This window comes from Pituophis catenifer, unplaced genomic scaffold, assembly GCF_029215685.1.
Source record: "Pituophis catenifer annectens isolate HBS135680 unplaced genomic scaffold, rPitCat1.0.hap2 SCAF_2, whole genome shotgun sequence".
In the NCBI taxonomy this organism is placed as follows: domain Eukaryota; kingdom Metazoa; phylum Chordata; class Lepidosauria; order Squamata; family Colubridae; genus Pituophis; species Pituophis catenifer.
Window position 1 is genome coordinate 123,071,223 of NW_027256882.1, and position 24,854 is coordinate 123,096,076.

The window sequence follows — 24,854 nt, forward strand, 5'->3', positions numbered from 1 at the left end:
GGGATCCCTGCCGCAGGAACTCAAAATGGCACGAGAGCGGGAAAGCTGGCTCTCCAAGCGCCATGCAGGAAATTCCCTGTTCCCCAGACCGGGACAGTAACTCCGGAGCTGCCCTTGAGGCCAAGTCAGCTGTACGGGTAGTGGTGGTTGTGCCAGCGGACTGGGGAACCAGTGCACACACTGGTGGCAAGTAGGTTGGAGGAGACAGGTGCCCGCAATAACCAGAGGATTCCCGAACCCCGGGATTGAACTCCGGACTGCTGCCTTGTCGATGGTCCTGAGGTGGTGGCAGTTTTGCTGGATGGAACAGGGGAAACCAGTGCACTTGCTGGCAGCTGTGGAACCGCTATGGCAGCCTAAAGCCGCGGAGCGATAAAAGAAGCCCTGCTGAACCTGCTCCTTGTAAGGATTGTGTCCTGAATCCAAATTGGTAGGCAAATCCAAGCTGAGAATGCTTCTAGCTCAGATCTGAGTTGTCAAGAGTAAAATTTTTCATGTCTCTCTAGGCTAGACTGAGTCGAAAAACTGGGGCTCAGTTGAGCAGAGGAGGAGTGGCCAAGAAACTGTAACAGTCTCTGGGCAGATAGACAGAAGTCAAGCTATGCTTGGATTCTCCAAGCAGCGCACTAGAGAACCTCGAGTTACAAATGAAATGGGCAGGCTCCATTACATTTGTAACTTGAGGACTACCTGTGCAGTATAATTAATTGCATATAAATAACTTCCTTTATTTTAAAATATATTTAATGATCTTGTGAAGCCAAATTACTAGCTATCCAGGGCCACATGCCACCCATTGGCCATGAGTTGGACATGCCTGATTTAAACATTACAAGTAGTCAATGTAGAGTCCAGAAGATGGTTTGAATGGTCATCTAAGTAAGTAGTAAGTAGTCCTCGTTTAAATCATTCAGCAACCATTCAAACTTATGATGGCACTGAATGAATGGTAGAATGACCAATCCTTAAAGTTATGACTACTGCAGTGCCCCCATGGTTACATGATCAAAATTGACAAACAACTCATATATTTATAACTACATATTTATCTGCGCCCCCCCCCCCTCCCCCATCGCCTTATCTCAGTCCTTTTGGCTTCCCTGCCTTTGGGGCCAAAAATCCCTGGGTCATGCAATGGTTTTTTCAGAAACTATATCGTATCACATGAACAAAAAACAATTCTGTAAAGTCTAACTTATATAAATTGGAACCTGAACTTAATTGTTTTAACCATCTAAAACAGGAATAGACAGACAACATGTCTCCTCTGGCCACCAGCTATCTCTTTTAGTGCCTACCAAGTACCCTAACATGATTTTTTTTAAAAAATTAGAAAATATATTTGCTACAAACTCAAGCACCATCTATTTACAAAGGGGATGGGTAGCATGTGATTTCAAACCATTCTTCCTTCATTCTTTATCACAAGTCATAGTAATTGGAACTTATAAATCTCAAAAACATCAACATCTGGAAGGGCCCATGTTTCCCATCTTTGATTTACCATACTGCTCCAGCCCCGAAAAAACATAACTTCAAACAAAACATGCACCTACAACGCAGAATGTTGACTGCAAATGTGCTCATCCTATGCTTCTACCGCCATTACTCCAAAATCAAAGAACTAATGTAAAATATGGAATGTTTGGGCTGGAAGAAAATTATATTTTGTTTGTATTTTTTTTGCTGTTTTCTGAAGGGATTCCCTGGAAATTACTTTAAAGGTTGTCCAGGGTTAAAGGCTGAGAAAGGCTAAACAGAAGCTCACTTATCTCTCAGCATCTTTCACAAAGCAAAGACACTGGGAGCTATGGTTCAGCAACACTGGAAATAAAATTTACCCTTGGAAGGAAGCCAAACTAACTATTATTTGGTAAATAGTTTCTTTTTGATTAACCCTAACCATCACATTATTTATCAAATGTTTATACCACCCTTCTCATTATCTAAGTGACTCTGGGCAGTTAATAGATTAGAACCATAAAACTATATATATAAAAAAAAAGACATAGTGAAAGATATTTGGAACAGGAGATTCTTGTGCAACTAAAACTTACTTTCAAATATGCTTTCTCTGATAAAAGACTGAATATAGTTGATCAACACAAAAAACCCCAAGATACACACAATTAGCAAGCCAAACCTTCCAATGCAAAAAACAAAAGAAATATTACCTTGAAGTAGAGCTTATCGCCGATTACTTCCCTCTAGTAATTACGCTCTAATATCCATTTCTGGCATAGAATAATGAAGTACAACTCTGTAAGAACAATAAATTAGATCAGTATCAAAATAAAGGTGTGAAGAAGAAAAATATTCTATTCCTAATATTTAAATTTGGATAATGAATCTAAACTTGATTTTTCAGCCCTAATTCCAGCTTTGTGAAATACATGCCTGATTTTTTTAAAGATGAAGGTTTATGATAAATATCTAATAATTTATTTAGACCAAAGATTTATCTATTCTCAACAAACACTTCTTAAAGCTTACAAGCAGATATTAATAAGTTGTTAAACTCCCAAGCATTGAAATACAACCTTAGCAGTTAATTCAACTAATCTGACTATAGCTGTAGATAGACATCTTCACGACATTTGCCTTTTAAGCTTGTTTATTTATTTATTGCATTTATATACTAGACATTGAGATTTGATCTAGCAGTGGAGGATATTAACATCAATCCACTGCTGGACTGATGACTCTCTGCATGTCTCTGGATTCACTGTTATCATCCCTTCCATACGGGAAACAGGGCCCATTCAATTGACAAGCCCCAGGTGACTGATGGTCTTAATGGGATTTCATGGAGACTTTAGGGATTTCCCTGAGAAGATGGTACGCAGTTCAGATCAGGCCTAGTTACTACCTGTAATGGCAGGCACCTGGTGCCTTGGATCATATTGCTTCTAAACAGCTTCTCCTTATATGCTGGTCCTAAGATGCACCTTGGTTTACCAAGCAGCTCCAGGATATGAAGAATTAGAAAACCCATGGTGTTCCTTTGTGAAGTGAATATCTGACCAGATACAGCTAAAAGCCAGTATCATGAATTATTTCATGGTGAAAAGGGTAGCGAAATGTCAATTATTTTTCCTGCCTTTATTCCATCTTCTGATAACCATTCAACAGCTCTGTTTAGAGTAACTCTATCCTGACTGAACAGGGCCCCCTCAAAACATCTAATGGGCCACTATGAGGATTATCTGATGAATAAAGTTACTCAGATTGACTTCAACTTGGACTATGAATGGGCAGAGAAGGCTGAGTGACTCCAGAGGAAGTGGACAAGATTTTCTGTGCTATCACCTCAGCCACCTGTTTACAAGATCGAGACCCGCCCTTGGATCCTAGAAGGAGGTAAAGAGTGATCCATGACTAGGCCCAGGAGGGAAGAATGGTACTTCCTGCCTTGAAAGATGTGATGGTGTACTGCTTCAAAAGGCCGTCTTTGGACCAATTTCTGTAATGGCCTATGTGGATGACCTTGGGGAACACTGGGAAGAGATGTTGCTTAGGAAATAATCAGACAGGTCAGGACTCTCCCAGTGGCTTAATGCTTAGAGAAAGAACTATTTTCTAACGGGGCTACAGGATAATAAATTCATTTCATCAACAATAGAGCAAAAATCTTTACTGGATGTTTTGGAATTTTGGTCTTTAAAATTATTTGGTATGATGGGTCATGTGGCAATGAAGTTGCTGAAGAACAAACTACAATGGATAAATTTGAAACTAATTTAAATGTAGATTTAAATAAGACAAGCAGAATACGGAAGTGTAAAACTGATGGACGATTCACTGTTTAAAGGAGGTGAACAATTATTAGGCCAGAAAAGTGATTTGGGTAATTTGTTCTTACTGGATCCACAGTACTGGTGGATCCAGTACTGGTCTGTTAAAATCTTAAAGTACTTTATAATAAGTGATTTTTTAAAATGACAAATTTAACTCAGAAGTTTTTAAAGTTATGGAATAAACTTTAAAAGGTTTTTAAAGTTTATTCCATGGGTTAAAAGACAAATACAAAACAAGTTCTGGGACTATATTTGAAGGGATTAAAAAATTAAGACTTAAAATTTAGGGAAGAATTAGAGAGTTGGCTTATTCAATCAAGTTAAAATATAAAATTAGTTATATTTGGTTCCTTTACTGGACTTTTGCTAATAAAGAACAAGTGAAAAGGATTTTGTTTTTTGTTTTTTAACTAAGTGATGAATTATGGGGAGAAGATAGTATCTATTCTATTAAGAGATGGTAATAAGCTATTAAAATTATTTTCACTTCCTGGGATGAAAGGGAAAGTTACTTTCTTCTCCCTCCCTTTTGACACTTGTTTTCTTTTTCTTTCTTTTTCTCTTATTTTTTTTGGTAGTTTTTATCCTTCCATTTTTGCCCTAGTCATCTGGCAGCTCTCCACATGAGGCTGCCTTTGAAGATCATCTGGAGGCTTCAACTGGTCCACTTCTGCTACATGGGCTTACTGTACTAAGTACTAATCTCAGAAAAAAACTTTTCCAGATTCTTTCAAACAAATATTTAAGAATTATATTAAGAATTCTTAGGTCACATTCAGTACTCAATAAAAAGATGTACTTATGTGAAACCACGAATGCTTCTCAAATCTGCTTTGTAAGATTGAGAGAGTCCATGGATCTAGTTTAAAAATAAAAATTTAAATACTATGAAAATATTTCATGCTTTCCATTATCAATTATCAATCCCAGAAATTATAAAATAGGCTGTAAAAATTAACTACAGTACCAACATTAAACTTTTAAAACCGCAAGTGATTTTTTTTCTAGTCTATCTCCTTATACTAAAAGACTGTGACTATCAGAACAAAAAACTCCTAATAATTACTGCCTAACAAAAATTATACGGAAATCAGGAAAAATGTATTACAACCCAACAACATTTGTTCCATTTATCACATATATAATAAAACATTTAAAAGCAAAATTGATCCTGTAAATATTTTAAAATAATTATATCAATAACGATATCTTGGTGCATGAGACACAATAAAACACAGTTTGTTGTTGCAGACTTTAAGCAAAACTTGGCATCAAATGTCTGATGTTACTATCAACATTATATAATTTATTAAGTTTTAATAAACTTACGAACAGCAGGATGAGAAATTGGGCTTGTTGCAAAACCATGTTTTTATTGCATAGGGATCTTCTATCATACTGTTAAAGACTGAATGCTATGCAACTTGTTTTCCATACTAATATTATTGCTGTGTGTTTCATCATCTTGGTATCAATTCTTAGTGTTAAAAGGACAATTGAGAATCCCAAGGTATCTCTGCTTTGTTAAATGGGAAAAAACTACCGGTAAATGAAAGCATTTTGTGTGAATCTCTAAAACCAGGGAAAACTGTACTTCAGAGTTCCCATGGCAGAATCACCATATCCCATTTTTTTTAAATTGTGAACCATCCAGAGTCAGCCCTAGAGTTGGATGGAACCAAAATAGAAATAAATAGAATACTAGTTCTCTTTTACATATAATTGGAACTGTCTACAAGCTTTCATTTCTCCATCAATAATCAGAGATACAGCAACCCTAAGAGATTCAGTTAGTTATGGTTTTAGTTATTAAAAAGATAAATAAAATAAAATAAATAAATAAATAACTTTATTGTCATTGTACATGTATACACAGTATACCCAGACGTGCTGGATCATAATACAATACTCTAGCAATGACTAATCAGAAAAAAATCACTGGGTCCTTTTTTGATTTGATAAAGTACCTCTTTAGGTCCCCTCCCTGTGACAATACGCTTCATGCTTTATTTATGAAACAGGATAATAAAGGGGGGGAGAGAAACACATCAACATTCATATCACATAAGGCTATTAGGGAACTTAGCAAGATGCAAGAAAAAGATAAAGAAGACAATGATAGAATCAGACTCATACAATAACATTCTTCAGGCTGAATAAATTATAAGAGACAGGGTCACACGTAATTACCAATTGTCTCAAAGAAATAGGTTCCAATCAGTCTACAGAACATCTTTGAAAAAGATACTTATTTGAAACATATCAGGTGTCAACCCTGAAGCTGGCCTGGCAGAAGCCATCTTGGAGCTTCAGTGCTGCCAGGGTTGGTCTGGTGATATCAGGCTTGATTAATCAAATTTTTCTTTACTGGCACTTGAGTAAGACCTGAGTATCTGCTGAACCTTGGTTACTGATAAGTGATGAGCAGGCACTAAGGTATTAGGATAGAGAACGAGTGCATATTCAGTGGTGGGTTTCAAAAATTTTTGCTACCGGTTTGGTGGGGGTGGCTAGGTGGGGGGCATGTGACTGAGTGGGCGTGGCCAACTTGACGTAACTCCTGTCCATGCCCACTCAGTCACATGCCCACAGGAAAAGGCAGGATTTTTTTTGGAATTTCCACCTATCTACCCCTGCCCTCCTTTCGCCAGTCGCCCCCGTTTCCCCTCCTTTAGCAGCCCCAGCCCTAGCCACGCTTCCTCCCCAACCACCGCCTCTTTGTTTGGGCTGCTAACCTTCCGCAGTGGCTGGTCCAGAGTCCGGAAGGCAAGCTGACCGGAGTTTTTGGCGGCCCCCAGCCGTAGGCTGCCGAAAAGTACTGGAATTCTTCGTGCACACGCATCACATTGGAGTTGCAAGGGAATGGGATGCGTGTGCATGAAGAACATGGCGGCAACTAACATGGCAGGCGGGGCGAGCAAGCAGCACCCAGGGGACTGGTTCGGGGACATAGCCAGCCAGCCATCACTACCAGTTTGGCGACATTGGCCAAATTCTGCCAACGGTTCGCGCAAACCGGTGCGAACCGGCTGAATACCACCTCTGCTATTGTTATACTATTATATATGATTAAAATAGCCTATTCAGCTGAACAAGACCACAACAGCATACAATTTTCAACTATGAATGTTTTAACCATTCTTCTTTTACGTCAGCTCTGTCTGTAATAAAAGTTTCCTCATCCATGATTTGATTATGGATGACAGGGCAAACCAGGTATATGTAATTGAAGTAGAGAGTGGATGTATTTTATCTAGCCACATGGGTTTCAGGCTTGGTATCAAGCACAGCCTTGGGCAGAGGAAAAGGGAGTGCTGATATAATTCACAAGATGGAATTGGTATCAAAAAGCCCTAGTCCACAGATAGCTGGATATGAAACTTCGTTTATATAAATATTATATACAATGCAAAGTATCATTTTTACTACTAGATCAACATATTCACTTTACTTTGGAAAAATTACATAAATCAGAAATGGTATTTCTTTTGAACTGTCAATATGAGCTATTAAAACAATGCCCATTGTTAAAAAAAGCACACTGAAAATTATGCAGCAAATTAGAACATACTGCAGCAGTAAACATTGACAATTCCATGTGTGTTATGAATTCAAACATGTGATACAGTGAAAGATGAAGTTACACAAGAATGTGTGGATGTATGTTGGAAAAAGCAGAAAAAAGTAATCAAATCTAAGATCTAAAAATGAAGCTGTATTTCAAATGCCACATTCCCAATTTTAACTTTTACCTTGTTTGACCTTTGAAGGACAGTAAACATAGAAACTATAGCTATCAAAAATGAATTACAGGTAGTCCTCATTACAACAGTTCATTTAGTGACCGTTCAATGTTACAACAAAGGCACTGAAAAAAAGTGACTTATGACCATTTTTTACACTTACAACCTTTGTAGTATTCCCCATAATCATGTGATCAAAATTCAGATGTGTGGCAATTGGTTCATACTTATGGCCTTTGCTGTGTCCCAAGGTCATCTGATCACCTTTTGCAACCTTTTGACAAGCAAAGTCAATGGGAAAGCCAGATTCACTTAATGGCTGAGCTACTAATTTATCAATTGCAATAATCCACTTAGCAACTGTGGCAAGAAACATTGTAAAATGAGGCAAAATTCACTTAACAAATGTCTCATTTAACAACAGAAATTTTGGGCTCAATTGTTGTTGTAAGTAGAGGAATACCTGTACTGGTTTATGTTCAAGTTAGTTTTATGGCTGCTAAAACGCTTTGATTTTGATGTAATTTGCCAGCATAACAGGACAATAAATAAATAAGTTATGATTGCCTCCAGCTGCAGAATTGGTGTAGCTCAGCCTCAGAATAACAAATACTGATAAGTCTATTAAGATTTCATAAATGAAATGAAGAATCATATAGAGCAGTGATGGTGAACCTTTTTCTCATGGCATGCCGGAAGTGTGTATGTGCGCGCGCAACAGCTCGTGTGCGTGCCAGCACCCATAATGCAATGCGAACCCTCCCACATGCGCATGCGCACATGCGCTCCACATTGCACATGCGCGCCCTGCACATGCACTTCGGGCACCCCTCCGCCCCGTTTTGGGCCTGGAAAGTTATTTTGAGGGCAGTCCGGGGCTTCCCCGTCTCCCCGCCCAATAAGACTTCTGGCATAGCCCCAGGCCTCTGGAGGGAAGCCCCGGCCTGCTGCTCCTGCCACCGCCACCCCCTTGCCCCCAGCAAGAGCGGTTCTCATACTGCCCCAGGAGGACTGGAGGAGAGCACAGCTCCTCACTCATGGAGATCCACCGGTGGGGAAATGGTCGCGGAAAGCAGTAAGAAATGTGCGAGCCAGAAGCGGTCATGCTCCCTGGCCGGAGAGGGTTGCACGTTCACTCCAGCAAAGGTTTGTGCAACCCTCTCTGGCCAGGGAGCATGACCGCTTCCTGGTCAGCGCACCTCTTACCGTGCCCACTTCCCAACCGGTAGATCTCCATGAGTTAGAAGCTCGCTCTCCTCCAGTCCTCCTGGGGCCGCTTGCCTTCCCGCTGGCAGCTTTTCCTTCTCCTTGCTACTCCAGGAGAAGCCTGAGACTCATCTTTCCTTGGCAAAGTGCTTCATCATTGCAACGCAGGCAACACGCGCGGCGCCGGGGGATCCGTGCAGCTACTATCCCACCCCTCCTCAGCCTCGTCCACGCCGCGAGGCTCCAACTCAAGGAGGAGAAGACAGAGGAAGAGGGGGCGGGGGAAGTCTAAATGGCGGGGGAAGTCTAAAGTCTAAATAGGAGGCTGTCAGTCTCCCATGTCTGCGATGCCAGATCTCGCCTACTGCCCGACCGAGAGACTCTGCTTTCCTTGGCAAAGCGCTTCATTATTGCAAGGCACGGGACACGGGTGGCACCAGGGGATCCGTGCAGCTACTATCCCACCCCTCCTCAGCCTCGGTCATGCCGCAAGGCTCCTACTCAAGGAGAAGACGGAGGAAGAGGGGGGCGGGGGAAGCTTAAATGGCGGCTACCTCAAGCAAGCTCCAGCGCTATTATGCAGGGCTCCAAGTGGTTGGAGAAGAGGCAGAAATAGCAGCCAGGGCTGGGCTTTCAGCAGGTAAGCAACGCTGCCTCTGCCGTGGGGAACTTTGGAGAGGGCGGGGGCAGGCTGTGCGAGCAGCCTGTCTCTTAGATGGCGAGAAAGGCTACAGCCTGCCCCCAGCCTCTCTCTCTAGAATTGATTTTGGGCAGAAACACTGGGTTAAGTCTAAGCACTACCCGATCTGGGAAGAATACACCAAGATCCTGGCGAATAGACAGCATCGCTATCTCAGATACTCTGCGAGCCGATGTCACTGTAATGAGGAAGGCCACCTTCATGGAAAGGTAACGCAAGGAAACCGAACCCAGGGGCTCAAATGGCGATGATGTGAGGGCTTGCAATACCAGATGAAGGTCCCTGGTAGGATAACAGTGTATTATGGTCAGACGTAAATTCGTAGCTCCTTGTAAAAAGGATCTAATCCTACGATCATGAGATAGAAACTGTTGGCCTTCACCAGTCAAGACTGTAGCTAACGCTGCCACCTGCCGGCGAAAAGTGGACGGAGCCAAGCCTTTGGCAAAACCAGTCTGCAGAAATTGGAGAACGTCGGCCACGGAAGCTGACGTAGGGTCCATCAGGTTGGAAGCGCACCACTGCGCAAGGGTTCTCCAGGACGCATTGTAAATGCAGACGGTAGAGGACCGCCTGGCCGCTTCAATGGTAGAGATGACCTCAGACGAGATGTTGTCCTTCCTTAAGATGATCCTTTCAAGCACCAGACGGTCAACTGGAGCCAACTTGGATCCAGGTGGAGAACGGCGCCCTGGCTCAGGGATATACGGTCTCGAGGAATGCGCCACGGGGTCTCAACCGACAGGTCCACCAGGTCAGCGAACCACGCTCTCTGCGGCCAATGGGGCGCCACCAGGAGAAGGTCCGCCTGTTCCAGAAGCACCTTTCAGATCAACCTCGGAATGACCAGAATCGGGGAAAATGCGTAGAGGAGACCTTTGGGCCACAGGGAGCAGAGAGTGTTATGCCCCTCTGCGCCTGCCAAAGGAAAGCGGGTGAAGTAACGTGGAAGCTGCGCGTTTTGAGACGTGGCAAACAAATCGACAGTTGGAACCCCGAATCTGACTGAAATCTCGTGAAACAGGTGAGGACACAGGCACCACTCTGACGGATCCAAGTGACCCCTGCCGAGGAAGTCCGCTCGAATGTTGGTCTTGCCCGAGATGTGCTCCGCCTTTAGCGAGAGGATATGCTGTTCTGCCCAAGACATCAACCTCTCCCTTCGCCTTATGCAAGAGTGATTTAAAGAGGGCAGGCCTGAAAAGCCCTGGAAAGGCCGGTTTGTCTGGCATGTTTTCGTTATCATCGGAAAGTTCAAAGTCCTCGAGATTATCATCCTCATGAACTGAGTCCTCCAACCGGTGGTATGATTAGACTCGAAGAAGACGGCTGAGCCCTGGAGGGAACAGGAGGCGCACTAGATGTGCTCCCCGAAGCATTCAAGAGGGCCTGTTGTTGTGTCCAGCCTGGAAAATACTTGCAAAGGCCTGGGAAAGAATGGATTGAAGGTCCAGGGCCTGGCCTGCACCAAAACCTGCACCGTCTCAGAAACCTGCCACAGCGGGAGCCAAGATGGTGTCCGGTGCCACATTCGAGGCCTGGGGAGGAACAGAAGCAGGAGCCATAGTGTCACCCTGCATACAACCTAAATTTTGACCTTGAGGGATAAGAATAATATCACCCTGTGGCCAAGCCACCATGTTAGGTACTTGAGGGCTTGCCATGGGAGGAGCTGACGGCTGGGCCGCATCATCTTCCACAATCAAGGCAGGGAGAGACTCATTCTGCTTAGCAGCCTTAGCCTTGTTAAACTGCCGTTCCAAGGCATTATGGCATCTCATGGCATCCTTATCCATGGCCACTGCCTGATGCGAGGACTTGGAGCCTGCCTTTTCTGTGGCCCTGGTCTTAGCCTTTCTCTTCCCAGCGGGCTTGGGAGACGGGGCTCTAGGTGGAGAAACATCCTGCTCAATGTCAGATGACAGAGCAGAGTCCGCCATAACACTGAACAAACTGCCCAATTAGATGACAGAAATTTTAAAATGTAAATTAACTTCCCCTTTAGTCCAGCCTATGTCCAGGCAATGGCGGTTGGGAAGGCAGATGGATGCAGAACACCTGTCTGCAATACCAAGCTTCGCTGCACTCTCGGAACGATGAAAAGCCAAGCTGTCAATTCGAACGCGCCTCCCAAAATGGCGGTCCTGATGATCTGGCACCAAAAAATGGTGGGCGTAACGACAACTGCTTCAGTGGAGTCGCAAACGCCTCTTTAACGCCGGGAAATCAAAGGGAGAGTCGACCGGCAAGACAAAGGCAGCAAAATGAGTAATTTAGGATATGTGCTGTTGAAGCGAGCATTTTTAGCTCGCCCCCAGCTGGCTAACACGGCTGTCAGTCAATTGGCGGGAATACTCAACCGCCGTGAAGCTGCCTCCCAACGACAGGGTATACTTCTAATGAGCAGTGACCCTGGAGCCGCTAAATAGTACGGAGAAGCTGCGAGGGTGAGGGCAGTTATACCGGCAGGCCGGGAACCAGCTCCTCCACCCACGGCACATCAAAGGCAAAGATGACAGTAGCGCCTCTCAGCTGGCCGCCGCAGACAAAATGGCGGACCGGCAGCTTGCGGCCGCAGCACGAAGCCGCAGCTCACTGAAGCGATCGAAAACACTCCCACGGCGCGCAGCTCTCCAAAATCAATTTTAAACAATTCAGAAGCCTGCCGAAGTAATTTAAAGGCAGAACAACAACAATATTCTAACAATAAGCTAGCCAAACATCACTCAGTTCTGATCCAATCCACTGAGTGAAAAAGACTGACAGCCTGAGGCAGAGTGGGCGGGACCAGGACCAGGACTGCAGAGAAAAAAATATTAGCACTCAGTAGAACCAATCAGAAGAGAAGAACCCATGAGTAGGATTGTCGGAGCAGCGAGTCAGGAAAATGAGGACCCAGATTGTGGGGGCAATAAGCTGACTTTGTATAAATATACAAAAGTATGAAGGCAATTGCTTAACGCATCGTAAGCCGCCCTGAGTCTCCAGAAAAGGGCGGCATATAAATTAAAGCAAAAAAAAAAAAAATTATACCATTTGGAAAGTCTCATATCTATGGTTACTATATCTCATTTCAGCATAGTTGCAACAGGCCAAAGCATATCAGCATCGGCTCCTTGCGGATTCTTCCTTTCTGCCTCTTCTTCAAGCATAAAAATAAATTACTCAAGTAAGAAAAGGGGGTAGTTATTAGTCCTTTCTAATGAACTGAGTCTTGGATTTATGTTGACACTGCTGAGGAAAGCTTAGTTTGGGTTACCAATATTAAAAAACTGCCTTCAGAGCATTGGAATTACTCATTACTGGAATCAGCTTTGCCAAGAAATTGTGTCATAAAATCTGCAAAGAATTCACCCTATTTAACCTGCCTCACCTTGGTCAGAAAATCATCTTTATATCCTAGAGATTAACTGCAAAAGCAATTTCCTGCCAATCCTTTTGTATGTGCATGTGCACACACGCACACATAGTTCCAATGTTCTGAAGGTAATTTTTTAATGTTAGTAACCAAAAACAGGCTTTCTTCAAGTGTTTCATTACTCTGATGCTGTTATGTTTACCCTTCTTTTCATTTCTCCATTTTTATTGCTGTAAGCTGCCCAGAGATGGCAGTAAATAAATTTAACAAGTACCATAAATAACCAATGATAAAATGAAAAATTAAATATTTCCATTTGTAAGACATACTATAGAAAATTAATTAGCAATATAAAAATACAGTAAATTAGTAACTAGAAGACTCAAAATTAATAGGAATCAGGGCAACACTAATTTAATCTAAAAACTTCTTTGATTAATAACCAGAAATAAAAAATAGATAATTTATAGACTTGATACTTAAAATCACCAGTCTTAGAATAATTCAAAATAAATACACAAAATGAAGTAATAAACCAAATAATTAAAATCATACTAAAAGCCAACAACTCAGGAATAGCTAATACATCAAGTAGAATAAGTAAATAAAGGCATATATGATTTAACCACCTGGAGCAAGTCACCTCCAAACTGTACTTCCAAAGGCAGGTAAGCCCCCCCCCCCAATTGTAATCACAATGAATTTGTCTCACTTGAGATTTCAAATAAGAAAATGTTTTTATATTTACAAGTTATTTCATTAAAAATAATGCTTTCTTTTTTGTTCAAGATAATAAAATCTATAGTTAATATAGTTAATTTTCTTTTAATCAATTTCAGCTATTTTAAAGACACTCAGAAAGTGTGTAAATTTAACATGGTATATATTTGAGGAACAAAGGTGAAAGTCAAACTATATACTAACTAAATCATATCCCAGTTGAGGTATAATAACATCAAACCAATGTTGTTTTTTTAAAAAAATCAAATGCAACAGTTTATGATGCCATTTGTGAGACTGATGCAATTTACATTTAAAATTGCAATAATCATCACATTTAAAGCAATAGTAAAAACATATTAAATTTTTATACAAAACAAGAGAAGATAAACAAAAACAAAATGAAAACAGCAATAAAATCAAAGCAACATAAACTACAATATATATATATATATATATATATATATATATATATATATATATATATATATATATATGTATGTATGTATGTATGCCTGGAGCAAAAAAGTCAATTAAGGACAATTAACCGGCACACTTCACTGACTTTCCGAAGTTAAAGAGCTACCTCTGGAAATGCCCACTCTACTTAACTACATGTTGCACAGATCACTTCAGGAAATAGGCAGGAACATGTGCAAAGTTGTGTTCTATTAGATACTGTGACTCCAAGCTGTGAAGAACTCTATATGTTAACACCAGAACTTCTATGTTAAATTGGAACACAAAATTACCTGGGACCCAGTAAAGATAATTACTGGGCGAAATGTATTCCTGTCACTCAGTGGCAGTCAATACTCTTCCTGAAGCATTCTGTCCCAAATATTTCTAAACTGCATTCAAGACCAACCTCACATTTTGCAACAGTAATATAAACAGATAAATAAATACCAGGGCATAGATTATTATAATAATGGTACCTTTATCTAAACAGCATGAGCATGCTTGTGATTACCAAAATGGCCTCTAATGGTCCTCTAATGTCAAAGACAAATGTAACAGCACATAAAATTCAAACATCATCCTTTGGGGAATCAAGTTGCACTCTTCTTACTTAGATAGATAAACCAACTATTAATACCACTTCTGTCTGATCAGAGTTTTAGTTTGGTGGCTTCACCCAATGCATTTGTCAGCCCTGGAGGCCATCTTTTACTTTGGATCTTCACGGCTGCCACACTTGGTGGATGGGCATGCTGTGGGAAACGGGAGGAGGATTGGATGGAGACAGGGTGAGATGTGTAGCTATAACAACATGCGCTTCGCATACAGCTTCACGTCTAGTTTTTTTAATACCTGCCCTACTAATTTAACTTGTTCTTCCAGTGTCTCACTAAATATAAGAATGTCATCCAGGTAGACTAGGACCCCTTGTACAGCTGTTCATGCAGCACCTCGTTGGTCAGGTGCATGAATACAGCATTGCGGGGGCTGGACTCCAAATGGCATGACCCCAGAGTGACTGACAGAGCAACTGACAGCTGCGCTAAAAGCTGTGCTACAAGCCGATCAGTGGTTTAATAAAAACCAGAACATCCTCACCATGAGAGAGGGACTAGCTTGGAAAGGGTCCAAACTATATGTCCCCAACAGCTTGAGGCTGCAAATTTTGCAACACAGCCACGACTCCTGGCTGGCCAGTAACTTCAGCTTCCTAAAAACCCTCCAATTAGCCCGGAGGAAATTCTGGTGGCTGAAGATGAAAGCTGATGTGGAGGTCTATGTAAAAAGTTGTGCTACCTGCGCCACTATGAAGATGAGGCCATGAAAAACCCCTGGACTTCTTCAACAAGTAGCTGACTCCAGTGGGCCCTGGGAGGAGATTGCAATGGATTTTATAGTCGAGCTCCCAGAAAGCAGGGGGAAAATACAGTCATCTGGATTGTGATTGACTTATTCTCTAAGCAAGCCCACTTTACTGTCTGCTCCGCATTACCCTCGGCCAGGAAACTGGCCAAAATATTTATCAAGCAGATCTACCGACTGCACAGAGTGCCCTGCCAGGTAATCTCAGACAGAGGCATTCAGTTTACTGCTAAATTCTGGAGAGAATTCCTGAAATCCATTGGGTCAACTCAAGCACTTAGCTCGGCTTTTCGTTCAAGTATGAATGGAGCGAACATCATGGTAGAGCAGTACATAAGATGCTATGTGGATTACCAACAAGAAAACTAGGCAAATCTGCTGCCATTCACAGCAGTGGCTTACAACAACGCATTGCATAGCAGCACTGGACTAACTCCCTTTCAAGTCACTAGCAGCATGGAATTCGTTCCCATGCCCAAGTTGCTGAGAGAGCCAGTATCCTCCACGACTAGCCAAATGGCTGGAGTCACTCAAAGGGGTTGGGAAAACACCAAGAAAGCACTTAACGGAGGCAGCAGAAGCATACAAGAAACAAGCAGATAGATACCAATCCCTCCAACCTCCCTTCCATGTGGGAGATTATGTTTACCTGTCCACCAAATACATTAAATTGAAATTGCCCAGCAGAAAGCTAGGACCCAGATTCTTAGAACCATTTCCAATAGTGAGAGTAATTAACCCAGTAACAGTTCAACTTAACCTCCCATGCCTATTAGGGAAAATGCATCCAGTCTTCCACAGCAGCTTACTGAAGCCTGCTGTTAGTTTGAGACTGAGACCACAGGACGGCCCAACGGCCAAACCAATGGTAGTGCAAGGGGAAACCCATTATGAGGTTAAGAAAATTTTGGACTCTAAACTGCACAGGGGTCAGTTGCAGTATTTGGTCCATTGGAAAGGTGTTACTTGGAACCCTGATATTTTGTCTGAAACTGCCTGGGTTAAGAGCTGGGATAGTAAAACAATTCCATGATAAATTCCCTAATAAGCCAAAGGGTCCTCCTGGGGGGCGTGGAGGAGAGGCGGTTAGGGACTGACTGAACTAACCTCCTACATTCATCTTGTTTCAGGGATGAATCGGCTGAGGGGGAGCAGCCTGTCAGCCCTGGAGGCCATCTTTTACTTTGGAACTTCAGAGCTGCCACACTCAGGGTGGATTTGATTTAAATCGAGTTGATTTAAATCACAATTTAAATCACTAGTAAAAACGCTTGATTTAAATCAACTCGATTTAAATCATAATTTTTAAAGAGCAACTGTCATCTCTGCTACTCCTTTGACCCACTGTTGACTCACCGATAGTCCCAGTGTTGCAGAATATACAGCCTCATGCTACATAACTAAGCTCCATTTCATGCTGAATAAACTAAATTATTTATGTATCTTAAATAGAAAACTATCTTACGATAGATTTTTACCCCAAAAGTTTTTTATTAAAATAAATTCGATAAAAATAAAAAAAAATCTGATTTTTTTGATTTTTTTAAAAAAATCATTGATTTTTATCCACCCTGGCCACACTTGGTGGATGGGAATGCTGTGGGAAACGGGAGGGGGGTTGGATGGAGACAGGGTGAGATGTGTAGCCATAACAACCTTCTTTTCCCTAGGAGTCAAGGACATTCAGCCTGCACCTGGAGAGGCATGACTGGGAAACAATTCCAGTTGGGACAGTAACCTGATTGGACCATGTAGTGGACATGTGGGTGCCAGGGAAGATTTGAGTTTCATTTGAGTGGGGAAAACCCAGGGGCCTTTCAGTTTCATATTTTCCCAGATGCGCCAATATGACATCTCTAATAAAATGGAACTTTGAGGAAGATGCCTACCTTAGAGTTTTATTTCTGTTGGGGGTGTTACTTGGAACCCTGACAGCATTATTTCAGCCAAACACTGATTCAACAATTTCACTGTTTCACCTATATCCTTAAGAAGAGATGGACCTGAACATCATCAAAAAGTGATTTTATTCTAAATATCTGAATTATCTCAGTTACAACAGTTTCCTATAGATAAATATGGGATGATTCTTATATAGTAAGAGCTCATTATTGCACCTATTTTGTTGTGATGGAGGCAAAAAGCTTTTTGTCCTTCAATCATTTAATTCTTTCAGTAATACCCAGCAGAACTTTTGTAAGTCATTCAGGACCATTGAGGATTTAACCTAATTGGAGATTATACAGGAAGTAATTCCCTGAGATATGCTGATTAGATACTTTTGATAAGAAGAAATCCCAAGATTACTAGAGATTATTATCTAGTGATGAATGGAACCACATAAAGGATGTTCTGCCCAAACCTAATATAGACAGGAGGGCTGCAATTCCCATTTCTCTCTCTGCAAAGTTTACCCAACAGGCCAACCAGGGCAGTATTAATGTTAAAATCAGGCACGTTAGCTAGAAAAGGAAATTAGCTATTGGACGATATCTTTTTGGATCCATTTTTCCCTAGGAGTGATCTCATCACTACTTCTTTGTACTACTTCTTTTATCACTTTGGGCGTTGAGGGAAGATACTCATCACTACAATCTCCTTTAATAAGATTATGCACAATCAAAGCTTTGGGTAGGTAAGCCAGCCAATTGGATTCCCTCCTTCTTAAGTCCTGAGGTTCAAAAATAAGTAAACATGTGGTTGGTCAAAGCATATTGTCTGTATTATCTGAATTTACAACTGAAGTTTATACAAAAGAATCTCAGTCAAGGTCATGTGCACTTTTATAAGATGAACAGCTAAACCATGACTAATCTGATAGATCGTAACCTCAGAGTATCTAGTCAACATATTTTAGGAAACTACCTCCTGAATAATCTCCAGTTAGGTGAAGTCCCCAATGGTCCTGAATGACTTACAAAAGTTCTGCTGGGTATTACTGAGAGAATTAAATGATGGCAGGATAAAAAGCTTTTTGCCTCCATCACAACAAGCTCAGTAATGAGACCTTACTATATAAAATTAATTTAACTCAACCAACTTTTAAATCTACCAACCTGCTTCACTGCTCATTGTTAAGATATATACATACTAAAAGATGGAATGTCTTACATTGTAACCAGCTCGTATTCTCCATTGAGAGTGGAGACAGCAGCCAGCGTGGGTAGTGCCCATCCAATCAGCTTGAAGGACTGAGCCTGCCAATTATTCTTAGTCCCGCCTCTGTTGCCGGGCAGGCCAGCTTTTGGCTCAGTCCTTCAGCGCTGGCTGGTGTGTGGGACTTCTCTCTAGTTTAAATTCCTTTATTCTTATATCTCGTGTTGGATTTCTGGTTTTCCTTGACTTGGACTGTGTGACTGTGCTCTGCCTCTTCGATTTGGACTCTAATTGTTTAATCCGGCTGACTTTGGACTGTTTTTGACTTCGAACTGTGAGTTGCCTAATTCATAGCTTAACTTCGATTGCCCCTGGCCTTGCCAGGGGCGTGGGGATTCCCTGCCCTCGATCCTCCCAAAGGAAAGTTTATTGTGGTCTGAGCTTCGAGGGACACTCTCCCCTGTCTGAGCTGCCTCCGGTGTTTTGTTTTTCGCCCAAGTTCGCTTCTTTTAATTATCGGCTTCTTCGGAGGGCGCGCTACAGCCGCGTCGGCCATTTTGGACTCCGTTTTTTCCCGCCGTTGAGGAGAGCGCTATTTGCAGCCTGCGCTCTCCCTTCTATCAATCTCTGCCGGCTGGAGCTGTTTTTGCCTCGCGGAGCACTCCCTTTCATTCAAACGTTTCAAAATTGCCTTGAAGCATGGCGGACTAGTTTATCCACCGGAGGAAATTCGCACTTTGCTTCTCAGCTGCTGTGGCCCGATCCTGCATGCCCCATTAGTTGCTCAGCTGTAGATCTCTGCAAATACCTTAATTTGACTGGGAAACATTGCAGGCTAACTGATTGCAACTGCGGGGTCTTGCGCCCCCGTTCTATGCTATAGTGGCCTTGATCTGCTTGCCTTATACATTTTGCTTGTGGAGCTTCACGCCCCCATTCCACTCAGGAAGTAACTAATTGCTTATACGCCCCTCATCATTGGAAACTGGCGGAGCTTCGCGCCCCCTCCCTTTTACATTGCACAGCCACAAGAAGGTGGCTTTAATCTGCCTGCTTATTTAATTGTTTGAGTGCCTCCTCTGCAGCAACGCCTTAGCTATTCATTGGGCCTTTGCTATCACCACGCCTGCCGTTTTGTGGAGTTTTTTACGCTCCCTACCAAGCCTGTTTATTTGTTCTGCTGGTAACCTCGAGTGTCAATTTATCTGCTACTGCCTTATTGTGGAGTTCCTCTCGCTCCCTTCTGTCACATCAGAGAGTATTTCTCAAGGCATAAACTGATCTGTGGGGTGTTGCCCAAACCCCCCTTTTTTTCTGTCATGCCTAAGGCCCTTTCCAAATCTAAGCACGGCCGGAAGGCCAGTGCACGAGAAGTTGGCCAATCAGACTCCACGTCTGCTACCCAGCAATCTACCATGGAGGAACCGAGGTCGTCTTCTAAGTCTTCTCATCCTTCACGATCTCAACATAAGTCTTCTAAACATGGAGTCTCCTCCTCTTCCTCTAAAGTGGAAAAACGTAGAGACAAAGTTTTAACCAGATTATGTGACAAGGCTTGCGCTCAGTTGTCCCCTTCTACTTCCCAACCTCTTCCTGTTCCGTCTGATCCAGCTCCTGCTGTCGTGCCTCACTCTCCTACTCCTGATCAGCTGTCTTTACAGGATTGTCCAGTGACTATTTCCGATGATAATTTGTGGGGTGCTGACTCGGCTTCTCATCGACCGGATCCTGATCCAGCGATTGTACAGGATATGCCTTCCACTGATCCTATTCCGGCTCCCCCTTTGGATTCAATTGTTCCTCCAGATCAGCTTCAACAATTGATCGAGGCGGCAGTTCAAAAGTCCTTGGCTGCCCGTTCAGGTTATTCCAGTAGACATGGATCGGTCAGGGAGTCTTCTCCTGCTTCATCAGGTCGCAGCGATCAAATCTGTCCTCATTCGGTTCGACCCGCTTCTCCTACCTCTTCCCATTACAGTCATCCTTCAGCCCTGACTGATGAGGAGTTTCCTGGTTCTGACTTGTCGGAGGATGAGAACCTTCCCCCGGATCAACCGGCCTTCACAGGTCTTTTCCCTCAGGCCCTGTTCAAATCACTGTTGTTCAAGGCTGTTAATACGGCCCGTTTGTCTTCACCAAACGCTGACCCAGCCCCTCCTTCGACTTCCTCTGGATCTTTGGACCCCATGTTCGCAGAACCTGCTAGGCCTATAACATCTGTTCCTACGCCTCCTCTTTTCCTGGATGTAGTGAAACGGCAGTGGCAGTCTCCAGCCGCCGCTCCTGTCCCCTCGTCAAATGACAAAAGGAACTTTCAAGTTTCTCCGGACCTTGAGGCTCTACTTCAAATTCCTTCAATTGATGCCCCCGTTGCAGCTCTCCTTCCTAACTCTAATATTCCGGGCGATCCCGATGAAGGCCTCCGTCCTGATGAACGCCGATCTGATCAGGTCTTACAAAAGGCCTTTCAGAGCTCTGCCTGGGCAATTAAAGCAACCACCACTGCTTCCTTCTTTAATCGGACAACCTTGCTTTGGTTACGCCAATTACAAGAAAAGTTAGGCCCTGGAGATGCTCGTATCAGGCAGGACTTAAATAAAATTGTGGCTGCAGTACAATTTTCTGCTGACTCTACCCTGAATGCTGCCAGGTTTTCTTCTAAATCCTTGGCTTCATCTGTCACGGCTCGTCGTTTGCTGTATCTCCGTCACTGGCAGGCTGATGCCAGACACAAGTGGCGCTTGGCCTCAGTTCCTTTCAAGGGCACGAAGTTATTCGGGGACGCATTAGATCCTTTCCTCACTGAAACCAGGGATAAAAAGAAAGTGTTAGCAGCCGTTTACCGGAGAGGAGCGCCCCGTTTCTCTCCTTATCCTTCTCGTTCTTACTCTAGAGGTGCGGATGGGGGGTCCTCCTCTTCTTCTCCCTTTCCCTCATTTAGGAGAGATGGGTCTTTCAGCAGGCAACGGGGGTCTTCCGATAGGTCATTCAGAGGGCGTCCCTTTAACTTCAAGCGGCCCTTTCGAGGGGGAGGAGGTCGTTTCGCCCGTCGCCGTCGCTGATTGCCTTTTGGATCCTCCCATTGGCGGCCGATTGGCTCTTTTTGCCGCTGTCTGGGAAGAATCCACCTCAGATAAGTGGGTCCACGCCACCTTGAAATCTGGGTTGGCCATTGAATTTGTTGCCCCCCCTCCTCATTCCTTTGTTTGCTGTCCGATTTCTCGTAATCCCTCTAGGAGGTCCCTTATGGACTCATCGGTTCAGCATCTCCTGTCTATCAGGGCTATCCAACCTGTGCCTCCCGGTCAGGAGGGTTCGGGATTCTATTCAAGGGTGTTTCTGGTCCCTAAATCTTCGGGGGGGTGGCGTCCTATTCTGGACCTTAAACGTTTGAATAGATACGTTGTGTATCGAAAATTTAAAATGCAATCATTAAAGTCTATTCTGGACGGCGTTCGGAGGGGCGATCTCCTCTCTTCCATTGACCTAACTGAGGCCTACCTTCATATCCCTATCCTACCATCCCATAGACGTTTTTTGAGGTTTTGTTATAACGGAGCACACTACCAATATAGGGCTCTCCCATTTGGCCTTTCTTCTGCCCCCCGCACCTTTACGAAGGTGCTGGCTGCCTTGGCGGCTCAGCTCCGTCTCCGTTCAGTCCGCCTCCTGTGTTATTTAGATGATATTCTGCTGTTGTCTCCTTCTATGCAACAGGCTGCCTTAGATATTCGTCTGACGGTGGAGACGCTAGCGGCTCACGGCTTCTCTGTTAATTTGGAGAAGAGCCATCTCTCTCCCTCTACTAGGTTAGTGCACTTGGGTGCTCTGATTGACACTCATCAGGGCAAAGTTTTTCTTTCTCCCGATAGGCAGGCTAGTCTGAGGCAATTGGTTTCCCGAGTTGAGGGGAGTCGGGTGGTTTCCCCCTATGTCTTATCTCAACTCTTAGGTAAGATGATATCCGCAATAGCTATTGTTCCCTGGGCTCAACTTCACGCCAGGGAACTCCAATGGTTTCTCTTGCCTTTGCAGAAGGCTGGCAGAGGCACTTCATCGAGGCCGATCCCTCTTCCTCCTGCGGTACGAAGATCCCTCCGGTGGTGGCGCTCCCCCGCTCTCTCGGCGGGTTGCTTCTTCCTCGAGCCCTCGAGGGTGGTGGTGACTTCAGATGCCAGTCTCCTGGGCTGGGGAGCCCATTGTCAAGGTCAACTGGCTCAAGGGACTTGGACACCCTCGGAAGCTCGACATTCCATCAATTGGCTGGAACTGAAGGCCGTGTACCTAGCTCTAAAGTCCTTCCGCCATCTGGTCTCCGGGACCCACGTCCTCGTCCTCACGGACAACGTCGCCGCAAAGGCTCATTTGAACAAACTGGGGGGCACCAGGTCGAAGTCTCTTCTAACCCTGGCTGTTGCGTTGGGCGCCTGGTCAGAACGCCACCTGTGTTCCCTTCGGGCGGAACACATCTCCGGGGTACAGAATGTTCAAGCGGACTGGTTGAGTCGTCGGCAGATAGACAACGCGGAATGGCGTCTTCTCCCGCTCCTTTTCCAGGAACTGTCTCTTCGCTTCGGCCGTCCAGTGATCGACCTGTTCGCGTCGCACGAGAACTCTCAACTTCCACTGTTCTTCTCACGATACCCACATCCTCGAGCGGCAGGCGTCGACGCTCTTCGAACTCCTTGGCCATCGGGCCTCTTGTACGCATTTCCCCCGATGGCCCTCCTCCCCAGAGTCATCCGCAAGATTCTATCCGAGCGAGCGGAAGTGATCCTTGTGGCACCTCATTGGCCTCGGAGACCCTGGTTTGCGGACCTCGTGTCCCTATCGGTGACCCCATCGTGGCGTTTTCCTCTCTTGGACAATATTCTCTCGCAGGGCGCCCTGAAGCACCCAGATCCAGCCTGGCTCAATCTAACCGCTTGGAGGTTGAGCGGTGCACTTTGAGGGAGGTACAAGTCCCGGCAGATGTTGTGCATACCTTGCTATCCTCCCGACGGCCTTCTACGGAACGCATTTACTCTGCCACCTGGCGGAGTTTCTGCAACTGGTGTACTCAGGCCGGTGTCTTGCCTCTACAACCGTCTATTATACATATTCTAATGTTTTTGCAGAAGGGTCTCTCCCAAGGTCTCTCTCCTAACACTCTCCGCCGACACGTTGCAGCCTTATCTTCGGTACTTACCTGCGGCTCCTTGTCGTCTCTGGCTCAGCACCCTTTGATCCGTCGTTTTCTTCGGGGAGCAAAGAACTTGTGTCCTCCTGTTCTGCATCGCTACCCGACCTGGGATCTCCCTCTGGTCTTGCAGTCTCTTACGTCTTCCCCGTACGAACCACTTCGGACTACCAGCCTCAGACTTCTCACCTGCAAGGTTGCCTTTTTGGTGGCCATCACTTCGGCTCGCCGCATATCTGAGCTCGCCGCCTTGTCTACTCGTTCGGACCTTTGTGTTTTCCACTCAGACCGAGTGGTACTCCGTTTGGACCCGACATTCGTGCCGAAAGTCAACTCTGTTTTCCACCGAGCCCAGGAATTGGTCCTGCCAAATTTCTGCCCCCAGCCCACTCATCCTCGGGAACGTCGTTGGCATTCCCTTGATGTCCGGCGGGCACTGCGAATCTACCTGAAGAGGACGGCTCCCTTCCGTCGTTCGGAATCTCTCTTTGTCTCCTTTTTACCTACCTCTCAAGGCAGTAAGGTCTCTCCTTCAACCATCGGTCGTTGGATTCGCCAGACGATTTCCACAGCCTATGATGTTAGATCCCTTCCGCGCCCTTCAGGCTTGACAGCTCACTCCACCCGCAGCGCGGCTACGACGGCGGCTTGGGCCACCCAGGCTTCCTTGCTGGAAATTTGTAGGGCGGCCACGTGGACGTCTCCTAGTCCTTTCATCCGACACTACAAACTCGACCAGTTTGCATCAGCTGAAGCCTCGTTTGGTCGTCGGGTCCTCCAAAGGGTTGTTGCCGGAGAGGATAATGCGGTCCAGCGTGATTCCCACCCGACATCGGGACAGTGAACTTGGGTATGTCCCACGCTGGCTGCTGTCTCCACTCTCAATGGAGAAGGATCGTTGGTCTTACCTGATACGTTCCTTCTCGTTGAGTGGAGACAGCAGCCAGACCCTCCCTTTCTCTTCTTCAAGCTGGACTCCGCATTTCTATTGTTTTTTCTGTCGTTGGTTTCGTCTTGTCCCACACACCGAGTCTGTCTTCCAGTCTTCGCCAAAGCTGGCCTGCCCGGCAACAGAGGCGGGACTAAGAATAATTGGCAGGCTCAGTCCTTCAAGCTGATTGGATGGGCACTACCCACGCTGGCTGCTGTCTCCACTCAACGAGAAGGAACGTATCAGGTAAGACCAACGATCCATCTGTTCCACAATCAGCCCTTGGCCATGTCTTTGTCA

At 44.4% G+C, this 24,854-nt stretch overlaps 1 protein-coding gene across 5 annotated transcripts in view; it reads right to left on the minus strand.

Annotated features, from left to right (window-relative positions):
• Nucleotides 1–24,854, minus strand: part of BRD4 (bromodomain containing 4) — a 110,295-nt gene that overhangs the window by 75,323 nt on the left and 10,118 nt on the right. For 4 of the 5 annotated variants that reach the window (XM_070937424.1, XM_070937427.1, XM_070937429.1 and 1 more), the window contains exon 2: nucleotides 2,175–2,260. The exons of the other annotated variant lie outside the window; for it this stretch is intronic. The gene's annotated coding sequence lies outside the window, so the exon portion shown is untranslated. The remainder of the gene's footprint in view (nucleotides 1–2,174; nucleotides 2,261–24,854) is intronic. 5 annotated transcript variants of the gene reach the window in all.